This window comes from Nymphaea colorata, unplaced genomic scaffold (assembly GCF_008831285.2).
Source record: "Nymphaea colorata isolate Beijing-Zhang1983 unplaced genomic scaffold, ASM883128v2 scaffold0099, whole genome shotgun sequence".
Classification (NCBI taxonomy): Eukaryota; Viridiplantae; Streptophyta; class Magnoliopsida; order Nymphaeales; family Nymphaeaceae; genus Nymphaea; species Nymphaea colorata.
The window spans coordinates 35,417-50,374 of NW_022204605.1; the positions used below are offsets into that span (position 1 = coordinate 35,417).

The window sequence follows — 14,958 nt, forward strand, 5'->3', positions numbered from 1 at the left end:
TTTTAGGGTAATAAATAATCTATTGGGGAGTATAATCGGGACCAGTTAATAAATTTAGAAATTTCTTTCAACTCGTTCCAAATCCAAAGACTTAAATTATTTTTTGGAAAGAAAATTTGCTTTAGAGTAAAGTGTATATACATCAATGGTCAGAGCATATTTTCCAAGTTTGTTATATCTCCACTGCTGACAGGCCTTTCCTCGCTTATCTTGAGGAGAGTCAGCACTGAGCAAGCCACGTCTCTCGTCCTCCATGCCCTATACCTTTCCTCCTTCATGAACTGTCCCAAAATATTCAGAGCTTCTTATATATTTTGCACCATGTTCAAGGCACGACACCCTTCCCTGATTTCCTTGAGGATCCCTTCTCTCAATTTCTTGAAACTGACCGAAGAGCATATAATCCGCTATTTCTATAACAACTGTTTCTTGGAGTAAATCCCACAGAAGGCAGCCAGGTAGCACTCGGGGGCCACGATCACGTCTTCTCTCAATTTGGAAGCGATGAAGAGGGAAGCACAGCCGGCCAGCTGCAGTTGGGAGGGACTCTCATCGAAGGATTCGAGGTATTGGTCGAGGATGAGAACGGTGGTGATGAAAGTGATACGGTGGAATTTAAAAGTGGTCAGGCTGAGCTTTTAAAGCCACGCCAACAGTTTGCCCCTCATCTTTGGAGTAACTGCCTTTTACTTGAACTCTCCAGGACTGCTCTCCCTGCTCGGCCCGTTCAGGGTTTCCCAAGCGTCAAGTAACTTCCTAATCTGGCGAAAGGTTAGTTGCAAATTTATACCCTAGGGTTCTTAGTCGGGCTAAGAGTGGCATTCTGAGGTTTAGATCATCCGGTAACAAATTGATTATTCCCAAAATTAATCTATGCGAGTTTAGGCCCTCATTCCATTAATGTCATCATCATTCTAGTGATTAATCCCGAATAATATGCAAAATCAAATCCTATACGCCGAAAATTAGGCCTCTAGGGCGGCAAAAGTGAAGTGGTTTTGATGGATTGCCCCGAAGAGGTAAGCTTTTTGTTGCTTTCCGGTTGGGCCGGGATGAACAAAAAGCTATTTTTGCAAAAAACATCTTTGGATGATACATTATGAATGGAAAAGGGAAGTAAATGTTGCTTGTGATATTCTGCACGATTTGGAATGGTTTGGGTTTCGAAGATTTGGGAAAGATGAAGAAAAAGAGCGGTTTAATATTTATTTGTAAGAATAATAAGAAAAAAATAGTTAACTGTAATACTGTTAGAATCCTTAGTTGGGGTATCGCTGACTTGAGCAATTAGTTTGCAAATGTATGCTACCTCTGTCGCATATTTTGATGATTTTAAGGATATTATAAATATCAGAAATGATTAGATGGAATGAAGTTTATTGTGACTATATAATCTTCTTTTGTACCAAAACAACCTTCATTTATATCTTTTATTTTTCAATTTGATGATAAATTTTAGCACCAATCATCACAACCAAAGACATTTACTTGAAAAAGCTTCAAAATCTAGTTGTATTGCGGGTATTCCTGGGATTATAAGCCATTTACTATGCAAATAGATGATTATAATTGATAAGTTATGAAATTTGACTAAATCTTCGATCTAACTCCCTAACAAAAGATTGATTTAGCAATCAAATACGCGTACCGATCATAAAACAATGAATATAAACTACAATTAAAGCATGCTTTTAATCAACGATCTATTTCTAGTGAATATGCCAGCAGATACAGAAATTAATACTTCAGATAATGCTTCAGATTATTAATCGATCGAATAAAAGAAATGAAGGTTAAGCTAGTCTCATTTTTTTTGAGTAATGATGATAGGACATAGACTATTGTCAAATAGGAGATGAAAACTGTGAACACTTTAACCACTAAGTATTTTCCAATCTGTAAACACTAAGTATGCGTAAATATGAAGTGATAAAGGATCCAATTAAATAACCTAAAATGGCTGCACTATACTTTCTAAAGTTCAATTGAGCAACTTGAAGTATATTGATTTAGGCAATATTTGTAATATTTAGGTTCTAATCCATTTAGCCACGAAGGATTCAAAACACTTTGCCAAGCGAAATGGCTGAAGACGATCTAAATTATGAAGCTAGGATCCAAAACGGGTTTTGCTAATGGAATTTTTTGGCTGGAGGGTGAAAAAATGCCTCATTTGAAATAACTAGACCTTGGTAATTGCAAATCTATATAAGCAAGCAATTTTATATCAGCTGCAGGAATTAGATATCTAAGAAGGGCAAAGCTACGACATTTATAATGCCTGATACTAGCAGACAATTATATTAAGGATGATGGGTGTGAGATACTCTCAAATAAAGAGATCCCTGTGGAATTATCTAAATTATAAAGACTTTTCTTGCGTTTTAAAAGACTAATATAGGCGATAACGGTATCGGCCATAATGGAGCTAAATATTTATCCAAAGCAAATTGGCCACATCTAAAGGATCTTAGCCTTTCGGAGAACAGCATTGGAGATTATGGATGCAAACATATCAGACATGCAAAGTGGAGAAAGCTTTAAAGACTATATCTAAGTATTAATCTGGTGATGAAGGGTCGACTGAATTTGGAGATGGAGGGCTGGCTTGGATTGCCAAAGCAAATTGGCCGAATTTAATTATTTTAGATATAAGTACAGCTTTGAATATTTAGGCGAAAACTTGTATTCGTCAGGCAGAAAAGCTTTTACATTATTTATCTACTTCCAACAGCTGAAATAGTTATGGTTAAGACATTAAAGTAAAAAGCCGATAGCGTAAGTTTGCAAACACCTTATCAAATGCCGTTTCCCAAAAGCGGTTTACATAAATTGGGAAGCACCGTAGCATGGCAATACTCTTGATTGGGGAGATTAGTTCGATAATGCCTTCCGGTAGTAATGATAGTATGATAAATAATTGGAAAATCTGAATGTCTTACATGGATAACCTATTTTTTATGCTACCTCTGGGTAGAGATGAATGGAGTGCTTATTATCTCCCATTTAACAAGGAAAATATGATAGTCAATTATATCTTTTTCTTTTTTAGGACAAAATGAACTGCTAGGATAACAGATAATAACTGAAGAGCAAGTTTTTCATAGCATATGAGAATCAAAGTGCCACTGCTTCACTCCGATAGACAAGAATCTAAGAGGCCATTCTGCAATATCAAATTTTATATAAATACCTCTATTGTTTTAATCCCATGATATTGCAAGAAGACTCATATTTTCCTTGCATCTCAGATTGAACAATCATTCTTTGATTTGAATTATCAGAGCAAAGATGGAGCAGTCAAACTCAAGGGTAAAAATGGGAAAACTTAGTACTATTTCAGAAAGAGGGACTACCTGAAGATCAGGAACTGGTACGAGATGACGAAGAACAACTACGTCCCCGAGGATACTCAACCAGCGAAGAAGCTGGAGAAGTGCAGAGAGTGGCACTTCAAGTTCCAGTTCTCAGAGATAGAACTGACTGAGGAATACGCGCATGCCAACCTCAAGAACATAGCCAGCGTCAAACAGATTGTGCTGCTCACCAGCATCTTCCAGCGATCGAGTGGCTGTGTGGTAGCCTATGGAAGGGAACTCAACCGCGAAGGCGAGTTCATACTCAACTCGTACAGCATAAGGCTGAAGGAGGAAGTTGTGCTGTATTTCTACATTGAGGATGTGACGCCAAGAGACTATTAGTTCTGTCTTGATCTGCAGCTAATCACTAAGGACGGAGATTTCCTCAAGCTCGCCTCCTGCCGCTACTCTCTCAACCAGAGCAAAGACACAATCAAGAACAAGTTTCTTTTATCAACTCACCACCAGCAGCAATTCGATATTGACTAAGTCCAGACAAACAAGTCAAAGCCAACCAAGAAGGAGCCGGAAAAGGTATTATTCGATGTGGGTTTTATTGAAATATAGCAAGAATTGTAGTAGATAAAGGACATTAGCAGGTACCTTCCACAGCTGAAGATCATCGACCAGTAAAGCAAATTGCCTCCATCCGTCAATTTCAACATCAAAAAGAAGAAGGAACAAATGGTCATTGAACCGCCCTACAAGATCACCCTGGAAGCCCTGCTCATCAAGATCAACAACCCACCAGAACTGAAGAAACAAATCCTCTCCAACAATCCCTTCACGATGAGCCACAAATAGCTGGTTGATCTAGAGATAAAGGAGTACACGATTACCTTGGATATGCATAATGGATGGAAGTTCATGAACCAGAATAAGAATGTACTGCTAATGGAACTTGTCGTTTAGAATGAACAGGATATATACATCTCTTCCAAACAGACGGAGAAGCTGAATCTTAGCTACTATGACCATGAAGCCACCCTATTCATCATTATCCTGGCCTGCAAGGTATAGTTTCGCATCAAGGGAAACACATAGAAAAGGACTAGAGAGTTTATCATTGGCTGGCTGCCCTTGCCAGTCGATTTAGCTCTAAAATAAAACAAAATCGATATGTTCTTCGTGAATGACCATCCCTTTCCCGCTACTCTATTGCCTCAGCTGACTGTACCGTCCACTTTTACTGCCAACTTCATCCATCCTCTCTTCCAGAAATACAAGCCGAGACAAGACGACAGAAGAGTGTTGATGAATGATCTGCCGATCGGCCAAAGCGAGGCAAACTAACCCAACAAAGTGATCAAAATAGTCAATAGCAAGAAACTAGGCACCGAAATGGCATCTTCAGCGGAAATGGCATAGAGGGAGGAGCAAATCGATGCCGAAATATAGAACATGCGCAACATCATCTTGCAAAGTAAGAATAATTATACGTAGATTAGCAATAATACCAGAGGAATCGGTTGGCTGTCATTACAGGGCGGACTGACAAGGGCGAGGAAAAATTAAACTAGCCATGCCAGTTAATTATGGAGTAATGTGTTGGCAGAGTTCTAAAGATCAAGATATAGCTAAGATCTTTAATACCAGAGACATAAGTTCCTTCTCTTTATTTCCTCCCGCGAAGGCTAGTTGGAAATATGTACTTTTTGAGGTAGTAGTATGGCTTTAAGTGCCACATTAACTAAAATCAAGTAAAATATCATATTCCTGTAAGTCTCAACTGCAACAAATCCTCATTTTCATTCAAGACCAATATTGAATCAGTCCAGTAATTCGATGCCCTCGTTAATTCTCGGTTAGTCCTCACTCTTCACGAATAAAATAGTTCCATCATGTACTGCAAAGGAGTCATCAGCATAGTCTAGCTCCTTGGATAGTTGAAGGCTGAAAACGTAGCATATCTAAAGCTCAACACATGGACACAATAAGGCTAGAGGTGCTTCGGGACTCTCCTTGTAAACTCTTGCTATGAGCTTGAGAAGGTAAAGTAAAACTATCGAAAAGTGGAAGAGTTTTAATTATAAAAAGAGATCCAGCGATTGCCGATGCAGTAGAGATTGAAGATGCGAATAGGCAACTTCAAAGGGGACAATTAGATAAAAAGCCAGGCAGTTTCGATGCTGAAACAGAAGAGACATATATAATTTGTCAGCAATGTCGTTTAGAGTGAGCTGATGAGTGACGGATAGATGTTCTACCAGTTGGGCTTTGACTCCTTCTACCTTCTCGCCTTCACCAACGAGGATAAGTCAGAAAACAACATATTCACCTTCCATCTTAGTTGTCCCTACGCGTAGCTAGTCACTAATGAGCAAGATTTTCGCAATATCGTTGCTTCGCTCAACGTTTAGCTGCAAAACTATAAGGCCATGCAGTTCATCATCAAGGACCGCACATAGTCTTACTACCAGACCACTCTTCAATTCAATCAGTCCATCGGATTGCTGATCAAGCTTAATGTTAATTAATTGAAGCCGGGCTTTTCCCTGAAAAAGATAGAATTGATTATAAAAAGAAACACCTTGGAGGCTAAGAGATTCGTGCTCAAGTGTACCTACAAGTAGCCGCTTATTTGGGATGCCTTTTAATCTCACGATCTTGTGCAAAACCAGGATAACAGTGAGATGAGGGTGCAGGTGATTGATGAGGTGAGTTCAAGATATAAGGATATAGCCATCTTAAACTAAAGCATCAAGTACGACTACCGCAGCAAAGAGATAGTGTTTAGCAAACGAGGATTGTCCGCCTATAATTTGCTCTGCATCGCCACTCCAAATTACTCAAAAGTGAAGAAGACTATTTTGATTAAGGCGATGCTATGGCCTGGGGTAAGCACATAGATACTGGCAGGACAGCAAGTAAAGCCAATCATCGATTTCTAAAATAAACATCCAATTCAAATCATCCGCAGCGAATCAAAAGAAGTTCATATTCCGTCATAGGTACGCTTCAACATCCCTTCAGCACTGCCTGTGGAAAGCATATATATTCAGTTCTTAAGACCAGTAAGAAACCATCCAATTTTAATCACAACTCACGATCTATCCGGTCAAAGACTATGGAGTTATCTTGTTAAAGTGACTGCCAAGCTCTCTTCCAATTCCCAAAGAGTAGAACTGAGCTAGACTGAAAATGTTTCATTCTCAATCCAATGTGAAAACCCATATGCCTGTAAGGCGAAGTTCACCTTATTCTGTTCTTCATCGTCCTTAAAACTCTCATAGAATGAGGTGGAAATCGGAAAGTACGAGTTTAAGAGCATCGTTGCGCGAATGAACTAATGGAACAGCATGGAGCCTGCAGTCTATATCTTCATGATCGACCAACGCGGGAACATAATCCAGACCACCTCGGTTGTGATCGCTCCCAAGGAGTCGATCATCTACCAAAAGGTATGATTTGAAACCATCTCCATCGCATTTCTTTGATAATAATATATTGCTATGATCAAATTGATTGAAAATTTACAACAATCCCCAGAGGCACTGCAACAACTGGTTAAGGACAACCTCAATAACAATACCATCGCTGAGTTCATCTCCGCTCCTGAGTTTCTTGCAAAGGCAAACCTGAATTTGGAACGGCTTGATGAAGTTCCCTTCTTTGTCAAGTATGTCTTCAGGATTGTAAGACAGCCATAGCCTGCATAGATTGCCATTTTAAACGAATATGTATAGAGCTAGCATGAGGAGAGTATCAAGCAACTGGTGGAATGCCTGCTTTAGGCTATTTCTAAGGATCATAAGATAAGCTTGGATGAGTATCTTGACCATCTGTATGCAAGCATCAAAAAAGGAGAAGAGAAATAAACTAAGGCAATCCTTCAAGAGTGCTTATAGCAGAAATTCAAACCTTGCTTATAACTGCTGTCGTTTGTGTAGAGAATAGCAGAGAATAATAATTGGCGAAATGAACAGTATAAACTCAAGCTTTTGGGACTACTAGATTCTTCATTCGCAAGCCTTACCTTATTTCCAGACCAGTCCTAATTATACATACTTATCTTGGCTAGCCTATTAATAAAGACTTTACAATCTCCATTGGATGACTTCTCTTTGTTAATAGTTGTCATGGAATTGTCCTCCAAGCATCCTTTATTTATTCGCAAGATCATCAACAGCTGGCAGAAACAAACATAAAGGCAAATCCCAAGCCATATTACTAGTAATGCCATTTTTAAATATTTCACTTGTCTGTTTGATCATTAAATTTACTTCAAAGAAGATTCCTCGAAGCTGCTTGATATTGTGACTGTAAGTGAGGCGATTTACAGCCTAATAAAGGAAGACTTTGCCTTTGAAGAGCTTGGATGGATTGCAGTTTTCTCGATTTCAAAGTGGATAAATTTGGACATCTCAGAATAGTCCCTCTATAAGTGCATTGCCTTTTTGAGAGAGAATGACTTTTAGAGAAGCGATATCATCAGTGAAATCATTGTCTTCAACGTCGGCAGAGTAATGAACCAGTCACCTTTCAAAATGCTTCCTATCTTTGAATTAATCTTTTCCACTCTTACCCCAAAAGAAATGAAATACTTAACGTTCAAATTGGACCAAACTCTTCACGCATCTGTGAAATAAAGTATAATCATTGCTGCAATTGAAAGCAAATCCTAAAATCTAACCACTTTGGCTCTTTACTTCAGCCAAACCACAACTCTACCAGCCTAAGCAATAGAATAGATAGCCGAATTTAAGAGGCTAGACTTGGAGAGATGGGGCGATATCATCGATTAGATCGAACGCTCAAGATACAACTCTCTATAAAAGTCAATTAAAACCTTTAAAGACTGGTCCCGATTTTTGTTTTGTGAAGAGCTAAGATGTTACAAACTTAAGTCAAAGATAGGCCTTGCTTGCATCGTGAGATTTTTCAAGGACTTATTCACTAACGATTATTTTGCTGAAGAGTTTTGGATCAACGAGTAAAAGATAGGCAATATGATGCTAACAAGCTAAAAATTTGAGGAAAAGTTAGACATAATTTTCGACTTTTTGGAATATGAAAAGATTGTGAATCTGAGTGGAGTAATGCTCTTGACCGAAGTTTTGCGTTAGCGAGCGAAGATAGGGTTTGCATTCAATTAAAAATAGGTCGGCTTTTTGGGAATTTACATTCACCATTGTCTTAAGCTGCTCAAGTCTTAAGTTTTTATTTCCAATATCACCATCATCCTTGACTTCTTACTTTTGGCCAGCTAGCTAGCACTAAGCAACCATATTACAGCTGCAATTCTAGCATATTTCAAAGTTTAGACTCTCAAAATAGACATAAAATCAAACTCTTACACTAGGATTATGTATATGACTTAAGCTGTTATTCTTAATTTGCTTCACAAAGAGAATGAATCATCCCAATTGAGTGATTACAGTCCCAATCTTTGCTTTTACAGAACAAAGGAAGAGTTTTCAGAAGGTCCAAGAGAAAATAGGCTGAAAATAGCTAAGCTTTACCATAGATATAGCATACAAATCAACGATAAATATCAATTCAAGGAACTCCTTACTTACAAGGAAGCAAGAAGAATCATTCTTGCCTAATCCCAACCGCACAACTTGATGGCAAATATAGACAGAATAAGTGAAGTATTCGAGTTCCATTGTCCTCTTTACAATGGCTAAATCGTGGTCCTAACCCATCTTGCCCACTCACCCTAGGAAAATTATTACTTTAGAAACCATTTCTGCCCATTTATCTACCATGAATACGTGAAGCTATATGCCCTAGCAGCTGAAAAGAGTGCCGATGAGGATGTTCATTAGTCTATATTCAAGTGCGCAATTCATTTGCTGTAACAAGTATTAAACGGAGACACCTTCAGCCATGGGCATAAATTCTACAAATCATTAAACAAGAGCCAGCTTATCTACGCCTTGCTAACGAATAAAAACTTATAATTCTTTAATAATGCCCAATTGCAGAAGATAATCTCAATTTGTCTCGAAATTGTCGAGAAGGACAACTATCCATTACTCAGGCAATACATTTCAGTTTCCTTCTGCAGGGCATATCTCATAATGGTCAAGCGAAACCCTGAAGGAACAATTCGGAAAGAATTGATATAGAAAATGAGAGTCAATATCAACATAGGCGTGCCTATTGCACTCATACTGGGATATGAGTTGATCTAGACTTGCAGATCTGGCAAGAAAGGAAGTGCATATGCTTAGATCTATAGCATTCATTAATTGCTGGTGAAGTTCATATCTTGCCATACCGCCTACCTACGTGCCATCTGCCAATACTATCTCTACCTATATCTTGATATCACTGAAACCAATGATCAGTTCCTCAATAACTTGAAACTCTTCTGGAGGGAAGACAAAGATTCGCAGAAGATATTGACCAACGTTTCCATGGTAATCTAAGGCTTCAAAGAAGGAGTACAACAACAGTGTGATTTCCTTGGCTTTTAGAGGGTGTAAGAATACCCCACAAACAGGCTAAAAATGGAATTCTACGGAAGCACTGCTAAATTCTATTCGTAATTTATCTTGAATGAATTTTTAGATCAGGACTTCTCCTCAAAAGAAATGTTTTACGCCATCAACGAAGCAGCAACTGAGAGATATGAATAACTAAAATCAAATTACTTACTTTAGCTGGAGAGGTTCTAATCTAGCTAGCCTGAAAGGACAGCCAAGAGCAACATGAAGAAGGTGATGAAAGAGGAAAAAATAGATGTAGCAAAAAAGGATAAACTTGATCCTGCCAAAAAGGAAAAACCGAAAAAGGAAGACAAGCACAAGAAAGGAAAGAATAAATAAAAAGCTGTAGAGCCTCCAAAAGAGATCAACAAATAACCTGAGTTGAAAGACTATCCCCACTTCAAATTATAGTCCAAGTACCACATGCTATCCTCAAAAGAGTAGCTTTCTGGCTGGTATCGTCGTAAGTTAGATCCAAAGATCATTGTTATCGCCACTCTCCTATAAAAGGTTCACAATTTCGGCCACATCTTACGCACTCTTCACCGGAACAATGCTATGCTCGTTGTCCCTTCAATCCAGCCTCTGCTTCACCCCTAGTGTAAGTAGCTGGTACCATCTGATTGCGACGTGCAGATAGTAGAGATCAGGCATCGGGATCTCCACAAGTTCATCACTCTGATGAAAAGCTTAGGCTATCCGCTGGTGGCACTCGAGCAGTGTTCTCGTTCAGTTATGGTCGAATAGGCCAAGTTCCCTGAGAAGTTCATGATGCTGCTTGGAAACTAGCGCATCGGCGCTCCTTCAGCCTTGCTGAACGAAGGAGATTTGCTGGTTTAGATTCCTCAAATCGGCAAAATCCGAAGCTTGAATGTGCATGTGAGCATGGTCATCTGCCTGTGGTAGTTCCTCAACAAGTGATAGTGTATATTGATTCAATGCTGTATGTATTATTATTATACTTTAAAAGAGAATATATGATGGGAAAGGATAAGATAAAGACAACGCACATCCATAATAGTAATGCTGTGATAAAATAAGGAAGGAAGTTGCTGAGAAGTTTGGACATCCTGAAATAATATTCGACTGAAGACTTGCTGGAGATTGACTTGAGTATTTTTTTACCGAACATAGGTGAAAACTTCATAGATAGCTTGCAAACCATTCAGCTGTATATTTTCCAAAAACTGCAATTTCTCAGCCTATCAATGAACCTAATCATTAGCATTGAGCCATTTTCGCACTGCTCCTTTCCTTCCCTATAAAAATTATACCTATGTATTTATTCTGCAAGCTAGATGGTAATTCGATTGAAGATCTCACACCCTTGGCCTTGTGTCAGATGAGCAAGCTTAAATAACTGAAGCTCGGATTTTCCAATCGTAAGCTCAGTGATATTTAGGAGGGAATTAAATCTAGGATATTACTGCCATTCGAAATGCAGGTTGGAGAGAACTTTAAGAGCTTTGTCTCGACAGCAATAACATATCCAATCTATAGCCTTTGATTAATATGCCATTCACTCACCTCACCCACCTCTACGTTGATCTCTATTGATTTAGATCTCAAATAACAAGCTACTTGCATTCTAGTCAGGCATCCTCAGCCTAACTCCTCACCTCAAAGTGCTTTCCATGAGTAAGATATTTCTAAAAATAGAGGGAAACAACCTCACAAGTGTCAAATTTCTCACAAGATGCCACCTTCTCGAGCTTTAATACCTAAACCTCTCCTAAAACAGCATCGTGGATATCAGCACTCTCTTCCGGACCAGATTCAACAAGCTTGAGAAATTGTCCATGGGTATGCTGTGTCAAATAAAGCGTAAAACTAATTTGTGGATGTGAACGTCTTTCTGAAATGCGAGTGGAAATAAATGGCTAAGATAATCTATTGTATAACTTCCATCAGCAAGCCAATGCCTGTCTTATATATAGGGATACCATCGACGAACAGATCTACCAGAAATACATCGAAGGCCAATGATTGCAAAACCAATAAAAAAGTATATATGATAAATGGTATTCGGATCATTAGTTTGAGAGGAAGGAATATTAGCTGTCTGATTCGCCGAATTATATTGACTTTTTATGAGATCTCACCAGTCTAGTGAGAGCCAATTGTCTCACATTTTCCAGATTTTGGTCGATTTCTTCGATATCTTCTGGAGTTTCAATGTAAATCTTGTGGATCACTTTTTACGTCTTCTTAGTTGGTTTTACTTTTGCATGGCTTTCCATCATTTTGCTGGAAACATTGAAAAAAGCGACGCAGCCTGCGAAGACAAGGCAGATGACTGCTTGGCTTATTGTTTGGTCTTGGTCAAACCTGCCTGCCTGGCGAATAATCACGGTAAGATCATTGAGAAATGCCTGTGGAATGGTATGCGTAACTATATAGTAATTGGAATACAATTGACTGTTATATTGTAGCTGTTGATGAGACTATTAGCTGTGATCCCCCAGAGATGTCTATAGTAAGAATAGGCATTAAGCTATTGTTCATCTCTTTGCTATAAGGTGATATCATTGGTAGAGTTTTTCAATGTGATGCTGGAGATGTTGACTGGCATTAGCACTGCACTGGGCGGGCATTTGGAAGCCAGTTAGAAGTAGATTAAGTTCTAAGAGTTTATGAAGTCGATTTTTCCCTCACATATAGATGTGCTTTGGTCACACCTCAATCGATATTATGACTTTTGGATGAGAGCGTACTCGATGAGGATGTAGATGATCGCCATTATCACGAAGTAAAATACTAAATTAGGGACTGCTTACTGCCTAGATAGCCCACCACGTAAAGCCATCTTCTGCTGGAAGTTTCCTCATGGTCTTGTGGCGTATCAATTTAGCATGGCTCTGCTTCTTTGGCCCAATTTCTGACAAGATTGGAAGCAGACTCATCCCACTCTTCGTCCATATGGATTATTTATGATTTCTAACCGCTGCCGTCCCGATTTATAATGAATAGCCCTGCTGCGGTATAGTTATATTACTATTACAATTATAGTTGGGCATATCAGTTGTCGAAAACGATGGAATATTTGTTCTTTTGGGGGCGTTGAGCCTAGAGCGGTAGGCCATTGCTTCGGAAGTAATATTTAAGATAGTCTTCTTGCGGGATGGTGATGATTTCCATCAATTTCTAGCAGTTTTCCAAAATCCTTTGCTTTTCCTTGGCTGCCTCTTGGGCGGATTAAGCAATTTATCTATTTTCTTCTGCTTCTCTTCCTTTGGCAATCAGTTCCTTTTAAGCAGTCCGCAATTGGCTCACACTTTCTTCTTTTTCCTTGGCAAAAACACTGATTTGCTATTGTAAGGCGTCGTTTATTCTTTGTAGTTTGCTGATGGATGCATCTTTCTGTTGGATTGTTTATTCAATCTGTTTCAACTTTTCGATGTTTTGGGTGGCTATGGACCCGACTTGCCCGCAATGCGCGTGTTCCTTCGACATTTCCTCCAATTTCGAAATGTTTTCCCTGTTATTTCTCACCAGCTCTGCAACTGTATGGTTGATTTTGGCTAGTAGTTCCTCCTGAGCATCCAGCTGCAAGTTCAATCTTTCCAATTTCGCAAAAATAGCCCTTTCGTTCTCTTTCCCGCCCTTCATCACCTTCAACTCGTGCAAATCCATCTCCTGGCTGCTTATCTTAGCGCCCAAAGTAGTTGCTATTTGTTGTATGGATGCGTTGCGATCGCTGATCACGTCTATCAATTTGGAGAGAACTTGTTGATAAAAATCCGCCCTCTGGGCAAGCTTATCATACTCTTCTACTTTAGTCCTGGCGCGAAAGAGCTATAGACGAAGGGCCACTATTTCTTCAGCTTCGAAGGACTCGTCAGTGCGGTGAGCCATATGATTATATGATTCAAAAATGGGGCGATCCGGGAATTGAACCCGGGACCTCTTGTACCCGAAACAAGAATCATACCCCTAGACCAATCGCCCATCTCATTCGCCACGCCCCTTATTTCCTTAATTATCACCCAATCCAACCATTACAATTAAATGAAGATCAAAGTCAGAAAATTTAGCATACGACGCAACATTCTTATTTTTGTTGAGGCATTACTTGCTAGGATATAGGCTTTTGCTTATTTCGGGTGAGCATTTATGTCATTTCTTGCTAAAGAGGAAGTGGAGTTATTGAACTAGCCTAAGCTATATCTTCATCTGAGGTAATCGTGGCATTCATTGCCAATTCATTTTAATTTTCCAATCTGATCGTCTTCATCATCTATTGATTAACTCTCCATTCCGTTTTATCCATCGGTTCATTGCACTGGGGGCATTGCTTTAGGTCCTCCAAGCTTCGACACCGCTCGCAAATCGTATGCTCGCATTTCGAAACTATCGGCCTTTTTTAAGTCTCATTGAAGGTAGCCTTACATACAGGACATTTCATACTTGCAAGAAAGATAATAAAAGTACTATGATTAGATTTTAACCTTTAATTTTATTGAAGAATTGCTATATATACCACCATTCATCACCATCCTATCCATACCATAGCATATATAATACTTGCAAAAGAGAATTCGGTATTGATATTATTGGTTTCTATGTGTGGAAGACTTTCCTGATAAGCTACATATAATGAAAATGAAGAACCAAAGACATCAAAAAATTTAGCACTCACAAGCACGATTATTTCTATTTCTTTGGTTTCTTCGGCTTCTTTGGTTTCGAGGTCTATCGTCTGTCATTTGCGATCCCTACTACACTGAAAATTAAGAGCATATATAAGTCATCGCTTTTTGGGTTTCTGTCCTTCTATTGATCAGCTTCAATTCCATAATTTCAAGAATGGCATGATTGATTGTCCACACCTCCTTCACTATCACTCTGCCACATCTCATACAATTTTCCGCCAATACGCGACACTGTTAGCACATGGTGTGACCGCAATCAGATATGATCGGTCTTCGCTCTTCCCCATTGTAGGCTACTGAGCATGCAGGGCAGTCCATAACCGTAACAATAAAATAAAAAGTATTAAAGTAATGGATGGTAATTAGCTATAATGGCAAAAAAATATAAGTAGCATTTTCATACTTGATAAACACATACCGGGGTTGGGGTTGGGGTTGGGGTTGGGGTTGGGGTTGGGGTTGGGGTTGGGGTTGGGGTTGGGGTTGGGGTTGGGGTTGGGGTTGGGTTGG

At 39.1% G+C, this 14,958-nt stretch overlaps 1 non-coding gene across 1 annotated transcript; it reads right to left on the reverse strand.

The window, feature by feature from the left end:
- Positions 1-13,672: 13,672 nt before the first annotated feature.
- TRNAP-CGG (transfer RNA proline (anticodon CGG)) lies at positions 13,673-13,744 on the reverse strand. Its single transcript has one exon. It is a non-coding gene; the product is annotated as a tRNA-Pro (tRNA).
- Between the last annotated feature and the right edge of the window lie 1,214 nt (positions 13,745-14,958).